Raw genomic sequence first — 12,749 nt, 5'->3', positions numbered from 1 at the left:
AAGCGCGTACAACGAGCTGCCCTAATCGGTATTAGTGGGATATTGCTTGCAGAATTGCCGCAGCTCGAACTTCTATTCAACTCAGGAAACCAGGTTTACTGGCGCGAAGAATGGATACTCTGAAGTGCTGGTGGGCTTTGATTTCATTTAAGATCGTACAGATTACTGTATCTCAGAAATGGCTCCCAGTAGCTTCTTTTCTACCTAAATTCCTTCAAAAGCAATACAATTTTCAAAGATGGATTAAAATTTGAAGTCAGAGTTGGTGGTATGTTGACTGCTGCAGTATTTTGTTTCCGGCGGGATTTGCGGAAAATGCATTGGCCTCACCTGCAGAGTGTGTTGTTAGTTAGAGAGTTTCGAAACTGGTCAAGGAATGTCTGACGTCCCTGTCAATTGCGTTGTAGTACTTTCTTATCAGCCTAATTTGTGTTGTGAGCCACCGCGACTTGGCAGAGGAGGGCATCTTCGAAATGTTATCATCTGATAGGGAGCAGCTGGGGCATGGATGGTCCTCATGTCAACTCAAAGAGCGCAGAGCGAAAACTAGGGCATGTGCAGTTGAAAGATTCTTCTGGGTTAGGGCTGGTAGGGAGCGGTCGATGGTGTTACTCATGCTTGCAAAGCCACAGCTCTAAATGTACGAGTGCGTCGATTAACGAGAATCTCAATCAATGATCGTCTCAATAGTCTGGGTTCTCAGAGATAGGAACATCGAGGGAAATTAGAAAGTTGATGTGAATTGTCGAAAGCAGGCTTGGATGAATCCGAAGCAAGGGCACTGGGTTGTTCTGATATACAGACTTGGAAGATATTAGAGGACCGTGCCCTGACTATAACAAAACGAAGATCTTGCAGCTGCTTAATAGATCAAGCACAGAAGTATTCAGAATTGAAGCAACCATAAGGGGGCACTGGCGCCTAGGAAAAATGCTGCAAGAATAGGACTATCCTATCTACGAGTATAATAGAAATTGTCACAGATGTCAGCTAGAAGATTGCGAAGAAAGTGTCCAGCATTTCCTGTGTGAATATCTAGACCGTGCGAATAGCATACTTAAACAACTAATAATTACTAAATATTTTTGAAGAGGGTCGCCATCTGTTCTAAAAGTTAAAATCCAATTCAAATAAATTAAACAAAATATTAGAAAGAATGGCTGCCGAAAAAAAGTGTTTAGAAAGGCGGTTTATTTCGAAAACATTTTTGAGGATAGTTGGCACTTATTCCAAAAGCTAAGATCAATTTCGTTAAAAATTTAAATCAAATATTTTTATATGGCTATCAGACGATAAAGATTAATTTCGACAGTATTTTTTGAAAAGGGTTGCCACTTATTTTAAAGTTCTGAATCAATTTCATTTACAAGTTAAACGCAATATTTTAATATGAGTATCCAACGAAAGTTCCTTAAGAAAGTTTTATATCGAAAGCATGTTTGGAGAGTTGCCACCTGTTTACTTATTCAGAGTCAGTTTAATTAACAAGTTAAATTAAATATTTTATAAGCATCGAACGGTAGAAGTTTAAAAAGCTTTATTTTGGCAACATTTTTGAATAGGGTTGCCATCTATTTAGTAATTCAAAAATAATTTAGTTGCAAGTTAAATGAAATGTATTAATATGGGTGTCAAACGAGAGAGATTTAAGTGTGCTTTATCTGTAAAATGTTCTCTAACAGGGTTGCTTGCCCCCAGTAAATTTGCAGCGTAATTTAATGAGAAGTTAAAAAAACATTTCAGTAGAGTTTTCAAAAAATAATTAGCTCTAGAATATTTGTTGAGGGTGTTGATATCTGTTTCCAAGATCAAATTTAACCTAAATAAATAAGACAACCGTCGGGTAAAATCATTAAAATGATCAGAAAAGTTCTTTACCATTAGGTATAAGAGCTTGTGATGCAGCTGTAACATTTAAGGCAGTAGGAAACTCAACTAGCAGACCTATTAGGAGCCACCATAAGCAGAGTCGGTTAATTCATCAGCGAATCCAAAAATGGTCTGACCAAGCAACATAGAATTTATAAGACAAAACATTTTCACGAGAAGTGTCCTAGCTAGCTACTACTAAGTTTGGAATTAAAAAAAAAAAAATCTGCAGATTCTTATTCGCTGATCGCCAAATTGTTAAGCTGGGAAAAAAGTAAAGCGGCTTGTGACGAATCGAAAGCGGTTACTTCTTCTAAAATTATGTGCCTCCTTTGTAAATTTTTTATTATTTTTTGACCTGATATTTGTAGCATAACTCATCGCTAATTCAAAAAGCCGCAAAACACAACTGAAAATGCATTTATTGACAGCTGATCATGAGTGAGGTGAATAAATCAAAATCAATTGCGCTAAATACAGTTGGCCGGATAATTGGCAGAGTGAATCAAGTGATTGAAAGGGCCGTTGTCATCGATTGACTCACCACCGATTGTTGCATGTCAGACAAACGCGCGCGCGCACTGGCAGTGATTTGAAAGAAACGTGCAGAAAAGATAATCAATTTTATTGAATCAAAGTTAAAGTGACAAAAATTAAATTCAAACACACAAAAACTAATAAATAAAAGAGGCAGCAAAAGAATTATGATTTGTATTGTCGCCACTCAACGCAAACATTGTAAAGAACAGACGCATCGAATGCACTGCGCATACGAACGATTTTGAAGATGGTGACGACGACGATTGCGTGTCGAGATTGTGTCAATCGAATGTGTTGCCAAAATGCACAAAAATACATAAAAAAAATTTGGCACAAAATTAAAGTCGACAAAATACTTGGCTGACTCTACCTGAGCGCAGGCAGTAATGGCAGTCGAGTGATAATGAGTAAGAAAAGGTTCAACAAAAAAATACGTTGCGCATGCGCCGTTGCCAATTTAAAGTGTGGCATGGAGTTCAAAAGCGAAATCTGATTAAACAACAAAAACTGACTATTTTAATATGTAGAGGCATACGCAAGTGAGATGGTAGGCGCAAAAAAGCATTCGTCATAATTTTTTGGATAATTTTTTTTTGATAATTTTTTTCGTTAAATTTTTAAACTCCAGCGCACAGTGTGGCTTTTGGAACAAGCTGGATGGACCAAATTCTTTGCCGAATTTCTAAAAAAGGGTAACTTATTGACATAGCTAAAGCATATTACCAAGGCCGCAGTAGTCGAGTGGTTAGAGATAAGTGCTACCACTTCGTAGGACCAAGGTTCGATCTCTGATCAAAGCAACATCTGAAAAATAATTACGGAAAATTATTTTTCTAAACAGCGATCACCCCTCGGCAGGCAATGGCGAACCCCCGTCCTGTCATGAAGACGTACACCACAAATTGTAGGAGAAACTCGGCCAAACACTTAGAAAATGTGTTAACGCCAAAATATTGTTATTATTAACTAGCAGGCCCGAAAGACGTTCTTCTGCACAAAATTATTTATTTAATTTTATTTTTATTTCTTTTCTGTAATCATCTTAGCTTTCGGTACGGGTAAAATTTGCGTTAACCCAGCAGAAAATATCAAATTGCGTCTTGAGTGTACAAATATAAATTTCTGGACTAGTTCGGTATCATTTCGGGCCCTGTTTAGGACTATGTCAGGACCATTTCGGGACTAGGTCGGGAGTTTTTCGGACTCACTTCGGGACTAGTTCACTACAATTTTGGGCCTAGTTCTGGCCTATTTCGATAGTAGTTTAGACCGGTGCTGGGCACTGCCTTGCCCGCGGGCAAAGCTCTTTTAAGCTTTCTATAAATTTTTTATAGGCGCGTGCAGAGTAAAAGCTCTATCTGCCCATTGCTATTTTAGACTCATTCAGAAAGAGTTCGGGCCTAGTTCAGTGCCATTTGGCACTAAATCAGGGCTATTTCAGGAATATTTCGAAACTAGGTAGCAATCATTTTGGGACTAGTAAGGTACAATTTCGGGAGCGTTGCACTTTCGATTTAAATTTAGTCCAAATGTCTGCATACAGTATATACATTTAAATTTTCGTTTCACTTGGAAAGTTTGAATTTGTTTTAATTTTTTTATCAGCCGACCGCAAATTTTAACTTTTTCAAGATGTTTAATTCAACTTTTAATGCACGGAAAAAAGCTCTTTTGACAGAAAGCATTTGTACGGGTATATCATTTTGCTAGCGCCGCTCCAACAATCGCAATGGCCGAGTGAGCAAAGCACAAGCGTGTCGTTGGAGAGATCCGAGGTCGAGTCCTCGATCAGCTGTTTTTTTTTTTAAGTAAATGTTTTTTTTTCTATTTTTTTAATTCAATATTCTTTTAATTTTTGGATTTTATTGTCTCAAAAAAAATCATACATATATTTATTAAGAACTTGTTTTATTTTCTTATTATTATTATATTTCTTTTTTTAATTTAGTTTTTGGATATCATTGTTTTAAAAGAAATTTTCCATTTGAATTTATTTAAATTTTCAGACTTATTGTTTTAAAAAGAAAAATATACTTTTTTAGTTTCATTTCATTTTTAGGAACTTGTTTTATTTTTTCTTTTTATAATATTATTATTTTGCTTTTTTTAAAGATACACATTTTTTTAATTTTATTTAGTTTTTTATGAACTCATTTTATTTTTCTTTTACCTTTTTCTCTTTAATTTAATTTACTTTCAAGATTTTATTTTTATATTCATCATTTTTTTGATAATCAATTATATTTTAGAAACTTTTTTTATTATTTTTATCTTTTGTTTAATTTAATTAGTTTTTCTTAATTTAATTTTTTTTTAATTGCTAGTTTTTATTCTTTTTAAAAGAATATTATTTTATTTATATTTAATTTTCCCTAACAAACAAATCGTGGAACAAAGCGCAATAATATTCTTTTACTTTTTGCATTATTTCAAAATGAAAATATATAGATACATAAATTTATTTAGAAACTTGTTTTATTTTCATAATTTTATTTATTTTTCATTTGTTAATTTAGTTTGTAGCTTTTATTGTTTTGAAAAGAAATTTGTTTTAATTTAACTTCCTTCTAATTTTTAGATTCTATTGTTTTAAAAAGAAAAATATGTATTTTGATTACATTTAATTCTTAGCAACTCTCTTTATATTTTTTAATATAATTTGCAATGTTTAGATTATACTATGTATTTCAAAGTAGATTTTTTTTTATTTAATTTAATTTTAAGGAACTTATTTTACTTTATTTTTTCGTTTTTATTTCTTTAATTTAATTTACTTTCAAGATTACATAGTGTGAAAAAGAAACATACCATATTTAATAATCATTTAATTTCTAAAAATTTTTTTGCTATTTTCTTCTTTTCTTTGATCTTGTTTTTCCTTTTTATTTGAATTTTATTTTAGATATTATACTCTAAAAAATATGATTATTTTTTTAATTTTATTTAATTGTTATTGCTAAAATACAGTTTCCAAAATTGCCCTGTAAGAAATATGCAATTTTTAATGCAAGGTATCCATCAATGTCATTTTTAGCACACAAAAAATTAATTTTTCGCGCTTTGTTTCAGAAAAAAATGCCTGTAATCATTAGAGCGGTACTTAATCAATCAGAATACAAGCAAAAATATCCGAACATAATTTTGTCCATCCAGCTTGTTGTGCACGGCACAGTGTAAAGTGTATTGTTGCATGCGGATTTGTATTATTATATAAAAACTTTAAACCTTATTTTCTCTTCGTCAGTAACTCCACAGAATGCCAACAGCAGTACAGCTCGGCCTCATGTGAGGTTAACATGTCCATATGCATGTATGTGTGTGTGTATTTATACGCTAAAACTAAAAATGATATTCATGTCAAAATTAAATTATTTATGACAAAACAGCGCGAACGATGACAGGTGAGCTGAGCCTTGACGAATAATGACGATCACTTCAGTTAAATAAAAGCTGAGTCATTCGAAAATTCTTAGTAATTATAGGTGGCCAAGTAAAAAAACAGCATGTATATGTGTACATATATATGTATGTAAGTAACCTCCCACCATCAGCTAATTGGCCGCACTCGCCATTTTACAAAGTGGTCAGTTGCCACATATCTACTTACATACTTGATGCAGGTGAGTTTATCTCTTCCGCCCATGTTCTTTCAAAAATTGTACACACTTTACACATACTGACATACATACATACACCCTCTTCCATCACTTGTGATAAATGTTGTCAACACTAATTACCTTCACGCTTTAACTGATGCAAGTAGTGAAAACAAAGAAAACAAACTAAAGAAAATCCTAAAAAATTAGCCAACAGCAAGAGTGATGATAGTAGCGCCCACCATGCTAATCTACCGAATTTGCATACATCCATACAACCAGCATTTACTTATAAATGTCATAATTGGAGCTAGTCAGCTGCTGGCATACACACATACATACATACATTTTTATAACCACCTGGTTGCGAAAGTGTTCAAGCCATGATGGCAACGTGTGGCAGTTGGTAAAACAATAAAAATGCATTATGAGACCACTTAATTATCAAGCAATTAAGATACTCGTATCTTTATTTTTTTTTTTTTGTAATCACTTAACGGAAGTAAATGCAGAAAATAAAATGGTTCTTTGCTTTTTTTGTTAGTCTTTTCTTGAAAAGTTATTTCTCATTGGTGCGCATCACGCAGAAGAACGTCAAAGAATTGTTTTTGTATTTCCATCTGCTATATTTTTAAATTTGCTCCACACTATTTAGTTCTGGTTGGTTGGTTGGTCAGGATTGTCTCGGTGATGACAAGCAATTAGCAGGTTTAATGAATTTCAGTACGCCACACAGAAAGAGGTGACTCCACTCTGAAATATTCCGCAGATACGTTTAGCCGAGTGTCTTGAGCCTCATCATTGCGAGTGATGGACACACGCAAGGGAATTGTTCGACTGTTTCTTTTGAGCCCGGGTCCCAGCAACTGCTGTTAGAACCTATTGAAGGGTAAGCCATTCCTTTCGGCATGTACGCCAACGTGCTTATTCCTAAAAGAACCGTGATTTTTACTAAGTCCTGGGACATCCAGAACTGCCGCGTGCTCCTATACGAACGTGTACGCTTCCACCTCTGTCTGGGTGTCGTGTGAAAATTTCCGGTAATTTTGTATTGACCAGAAATCGAGGCCAGATTTCTCCTACAGTTATCCACTTGTTGGGATCTAACAGAGGTAGAAAATAGTACTGGAAGTGCCGCTTGGCTATCCGAGAAGATATTCACCAGCCATCCAGCGGGTACATTCACTTTGATATCTCCACAAATCCATAATATAAAAATTAAAGGCTATATTATTGAGATCAAATTTAAATATCCACATGTATAGCGGTGGAAAAAATAGGGACGCGACGTTTTATCAAGTATTGGCTACTTTTGTTTTCTTTATTTATTGTTAACTTTTTTTTGAACATATAAACCCAATTTTCAAACTTTCTGCAAAAATTATGAATATTCTCCACAGTTTCAACTAAATTGCAAACTTTTTAATAAGAATTTCTACGAAAATTTTTTAATTCTAAAGCCCAAATTCACTGGCCCTAAGTTGATTTCTACAATTTTTCACGGATTTTCTTCCATACAAAGTATGTACATATGTTGGACAATTTTTTTCTATGGAAGAAAATAAAAAAATTATTTAAAATCGAGGCGATCAAAGTGAAATTAGAAAATTTTTAATAAACTTTTTAAGGTTTGGATAAGTAGTAGCCTAGTCGAGTATGTAGATTGAAACAGCATACTAATTTCGAATTAACCCTCAAAATCTTAGCTTAGTGTTAAAAACCTCATTTTCGGTAGGCTTTAGCTTACACTTGGTCTTAACTTCATATGTACACGTATACCTATGGTCAAAATAATAGCAGTGCTGCATTTTACTAATTTTCTTTTCTTGGTTTAATGGTCATTAATTTTTTATAAAAAGTATAGCTCCTTATATAACAACAAGCATATAAATCCAAATTTCAAACTTTGTACGAAAATTAGGAAAAATCTGCAAATTTCCAGAAAATTGCATCAAAAATTCAAACTTTTTAATCCAAACTAAAAGAAAAATCCGAGATTTAAAAATTTTGTATTTAACTGGCATCGTTAAGCATTTTCTTCTGTATAAAAAAAAATATCAAGCATTCTTTACAGGACGAAATTACAACTCACGGAGTTGCCATCAAACAAAAAAATTTTTGCAGTTTTACTATCTATCTATCGCGTAATTTTCTTTCGTTACGATTCGAGCCCTGGCCCACAGACCAGCGCCGCATAACAGAGTATTGGTCGGACTAAGCTACTACCTGAAATCTCTGAGATTCCAGCTTTACCAGTAGTTTGCACAGGATCACGAGCCATAATAGATAATGGTGATAGCACTCTCACCCGGGGGGTGCCTCTCACTGCATATGAGGCCAATGTGATCAATCCCTGCCCCCATAAGTGCCTTATGTAGGCAATCTAGACTGACATTATTAAAGGCATCCTTGATATCTACAAAGCGAACTCTGAATCGTACGTACTTCATTTAGATCCATTGACATCCGTGTTAGGTAGGCATGTTTTGAGTATGATAAATTGAACGCTTTGTCCATAATATACAAATCCAACAGCCTCTCAAACGTCTTGAGTACAAAGGACATTAGGGTTATCGATCTGAAATCTTTAGCATTGTCATGACCACGTTTTCCCTCTATTGCCTTTTACTTACATCTTAATCTTTGATTTTCCTCCACCTTAACGGGACATCGTTCAGTATTAGACACCGTCTAAAAATTGCTTCCAGGACTGGAATGACCATCTCCGAGGTTTCTATTTCTTTTCACTATCCGACATTTAAATAAATCGATATTGTTATCGACTACTTATCGATATCGTTATGGAAATTGATCAATTTTAATCAATATTGTTATCTACTATTTATCAATATTTTGAGCGACCTCTAAATATTTTTTGATTTCAAAATAAAAAACAGCTTAGAACTTTACTAGGGAGTGAGAGCATTAAAATTCCGACTTTACTTTTTTCACATGAATTTTTTTTGGACCACCCTAATGTACATACATACTCACTTTGGTGTGGCCTAAGGTTGCAACCGATTGTCATTAGTGTCGCTTCATTAGCCAAAGGCAACTTCATTTTTTGACAGCTTCAACGCATCAATAGCAGCCAGCATTCCTTGCTTTTTCGCATAATTTAATGTTTTTTTCTTCCTTTTTACTTATTATTTCTATTGCCTTTTGAGTTTAATGTGTAACACTTATGTACATATGTAGTTTTTTGTAGTTGCACATTTTGTCCGCTTATCTGTTTATGCGCGAAGCCTGCTCATCTAATCCGCGATTTTTAAAAGGTATACAAAATGTCATAAAAAAAAAAATTTTTTATGATTAAAAATTTTGTGTAAAGTTGTGAATAAAGAGCCAATCTTTTGCCAGCACCTTAAAAATAATGAAACGAAAAAATTCAAAATGGCCAATAAAATAAGAATAAGGAGTCAAAATTGGTTTTTTTATGTTTTGTATGTTTACGATTTTCTTACGTGACGTGATACTACCAGTGCGATACGATATCGTATTTGATGCGATAACGATAAAAAGAAAAGGTCCTCAAACTGGTCCGATACGATACACTGGCAATGTTTATATTCCGAATAATTCAAATCGATTAATATGGGTTAACAATTGACGAGCTGAATTATTAATTCCATTTCAGAACTCTACAATGAACAAGTCGCTCATATGGTGCGAGCGGTAGTATGGCATCTGTTTGAGGCCACCTTTAAAAATTAAAAGTCAAAGCAAAAAATGTGTACTCTTAAAATGCTGTCACAGTGAATCATAAACATTATAGGTACATACAGTGACGGTCAAAATTGGATGAATAGTGTTTCGTTTTTAATATTTACAATGTTTTTCAAGCTTTTTTTATATTTTTTTATAAAAATATGGTGCATGCTTTAACAAAAACTATATAAATCACACTTTCAAAGAGTTTAGAAAAAGAGCTTTTTAACCAGAAGTTTTAGAAATTTTTTGGGTATGCAGTTAACAAGCTTATAAAATTCTGGTAAAGAAAATGCAAGTTTTGAGCGGCTAAAAAATCACATTGATTTTTAATAATTTTTTTTTTTTTTTGTTGACGGCGTTTTGCACTTTTTTCCATATAAACATGAATTTCTTGTGGAAGAATATGCGCAAGACCGTTTGCGAACAACAATAAAAAAGTCAACGCCAGTAATAAATTTCGCTATTTATATGAAAAAATCCACAAAAACCATCAGCAAAAAAAAAAAATTTAAATCAATGCGATTTTTTAGCCGCTCAAAACTTTGATTTATTTCACTCGAGTTTTATAAGTTTGTAGTTAACCAACCCAAAAAATTGCTAAAAATTCTAGTTAAAAAGCTCGAAATTTAGATAAAAATTTGTGGAATTTTTCTAAGTTCTGTACAAAATTTGAAAGTGTGATTTATACAGTTTTTGTTAAAGCATGCACCATATTTTTATAAAAAAATATCAAAAAAATTTTAGCTTGAAAAACGTTGTAAATATTAAAAACTAAACACCATTCATCCATTTTTGACCGCCACTGTCGCCAAAAGCAGATACATTTTCAGGTATATGTGTGAACCCTAGGGGGCCTCCCCAAAAAAATGTTGCGGATTCTCGACTGAAATTATAAAATACATATATTATATATTAAGATTTCCTACAAAATATTTCGGAAAAATATTAAAATTTACGTAAGATGGACCTATAATTTTGTTGGCGTTGTTTAAATATGTTTTAACATTTTTATGCAAATCCTTTAAGATTATAATCTGAGGTGATTTTTTAGAAAAATTATTTTAAAAACTTTTTATTTATAAAAAACTCTATCGGTATATTTGTGTATGTATGTATATAAAACCTTGGCCGCTGTGATGTAGTGGTTAGCAGTGCGCGCAACCACTCTGCATTGCCTGGGTTCAAGCCCGATTTAGCTCAACATCAAAAAATAATAAACAAACAAATTTTTTCTAATAGCGGTCGCCCCTCGGCAGGCAATGGTAAACCTCCGAGTGTATTGCTGGCATGACAGCTTCTGATAAAAATACAATCGCCCTTAGGAGTCGGCGTAAAATTAGAGGTCCCTCTCCCTTGTGTGACAACATCAAGGCGCACGCCACAAATCGGAGGAGAAGCTCGGCCAAACACTCAACATATGTGTCATATGTGTAAGCGACAATCTATTATTATTGTTATTAAATATTTTTAGGCTTATTTTTTGCATAAAATGCGCTGGCTAGTAATAAGGACCAAACAGTTTTTAATATTATTATTTGAGGGAATAAAACGACCTATAAAGATCTATTGTCACGCTCTAGATGCCGGGCGGAGACGACAACCGCACCCCGAATTGTAAGAATACATGGACAATAGCATAATATGTTCCATAGAACCTGAATAAGTGCTTAAAGATAGCCTAAAAGACTTCAGACCCACTCGATTAAAATTCGGAGTGTTATGGACCACAGAAAGTCTGTGAACCATATAAGCTCCGTTGTGACCTACGTTTTGCAAGAGGCTCAGCTCTTTCCTTTTCATTAATACTGTTATGTCCCGGTACCCACCAAAGTGTATGTGTGTGTGCCTAGACGAAGTTTTAAAAAAGAGTTCAGGGCTTTATAACACCAGACGCAGGATTGCAGGACGCCCTCTTAGGGCTTGTTGAAGGATCATTTCGGTAGTATTTATTTAGTCTTTGAGCTTGATAACGAGATCCCTAAAGCCATTTAAGGCTGCCTGCAGTCTAGTGGCAATGTTGTCTTCATTGCAGCCCACCGCTAAGATGAGAAGTTTATTTGCATACAGGGTTGCCACTTTGGTAAATTATTACCAACTTTGGTAGAACAAATTTGTGTTTGTTAAAAGGTAAATTTTTTCTCATTTTTCTCACTTTGGTAGAACAAATTCGTGTTTGTTAAAAGGTAAATTTTTTTCTAATTTTTCTCATTTTTGTTAAAGTATTTTGTTTGAAAAAAAAAAATTAAGTTATCGTTCCCGCTTTAGTTTTCGTAGTTATCCTTTTTTTATGAAATTCTTTCCAAAAGTGCAGTCTACTTTATTGCATTATGTAATTACACACTAAGATTTTTTGCAAAAAAAAAACAAATTTTTAAATCAACGCGTTTTTATAAATGGCAATTTTTAAATAAAAAAAAAAAAACGCAAACCAACGGCGACAAAAAAAAAATTAAAAATCAACGGGAATTTTTAGCTGCCCGTCGTTGGTTATACTAATATTCCATGTGCTATAAAACTGCATACCAAAACATGTTCTAAAAATTCGGGGTAAGATTTTTATGAGTTTGGTTAAAGCGCAAACAATATTCTTACACAAAACTTACTTCAAAAACATTGTGAATATTAAAAAATCACCAAGCGGCTTTTCAGTCACTATATTTGTCTATAATAACTCCAGTTGAAGTTTTTTTCAAATGATGAAGTTTCGTTGTTGCCTTTAGTTTCATCACATTTGCTTTTGGTTGAAGGAATCCGAAAAGATGGCATTAATATGATCTCAAAAACCGTATCCTTAGTTAAATAAAAATTTACTTATAAAAAAAATTTATTTTTTATTAAAATAATTAAAAAATTTATTGGTACATTTTTTTCAAGTGGATGGTAAGTATTTTTTTTTCGTCAGTGGTAACCCTGTTTGCATAGCCAAAAGCATTAAAGTAAGTTGCCTGTTCCTAGTTCCGCCATCATGGTTCTGGATTCGACATGCATGTTGGTCTTCACAGAAAGAATTGAGCTTTAAATAAGCATATGATG

This window comes from Rhagoletis pomonella, unplaced genomic scaffold (genome assembly GCF_013731165.1).
Source record: "Rhagoletis pomonella isolate Grant_MI unplaced genomic scaffold, Rhpom_1.0 Rhpom_scaffold_00006, whole genome shotgun sequence".
Lineage (NCBI taxonomy): Eukaryota > Metazoa > Arthropoda > Insecta > Diptera > Tephritidae > Rhagoletis > Rhagoletis pomonella.
Note: the sequence above shows the minus strand (reverse complement) of the source record.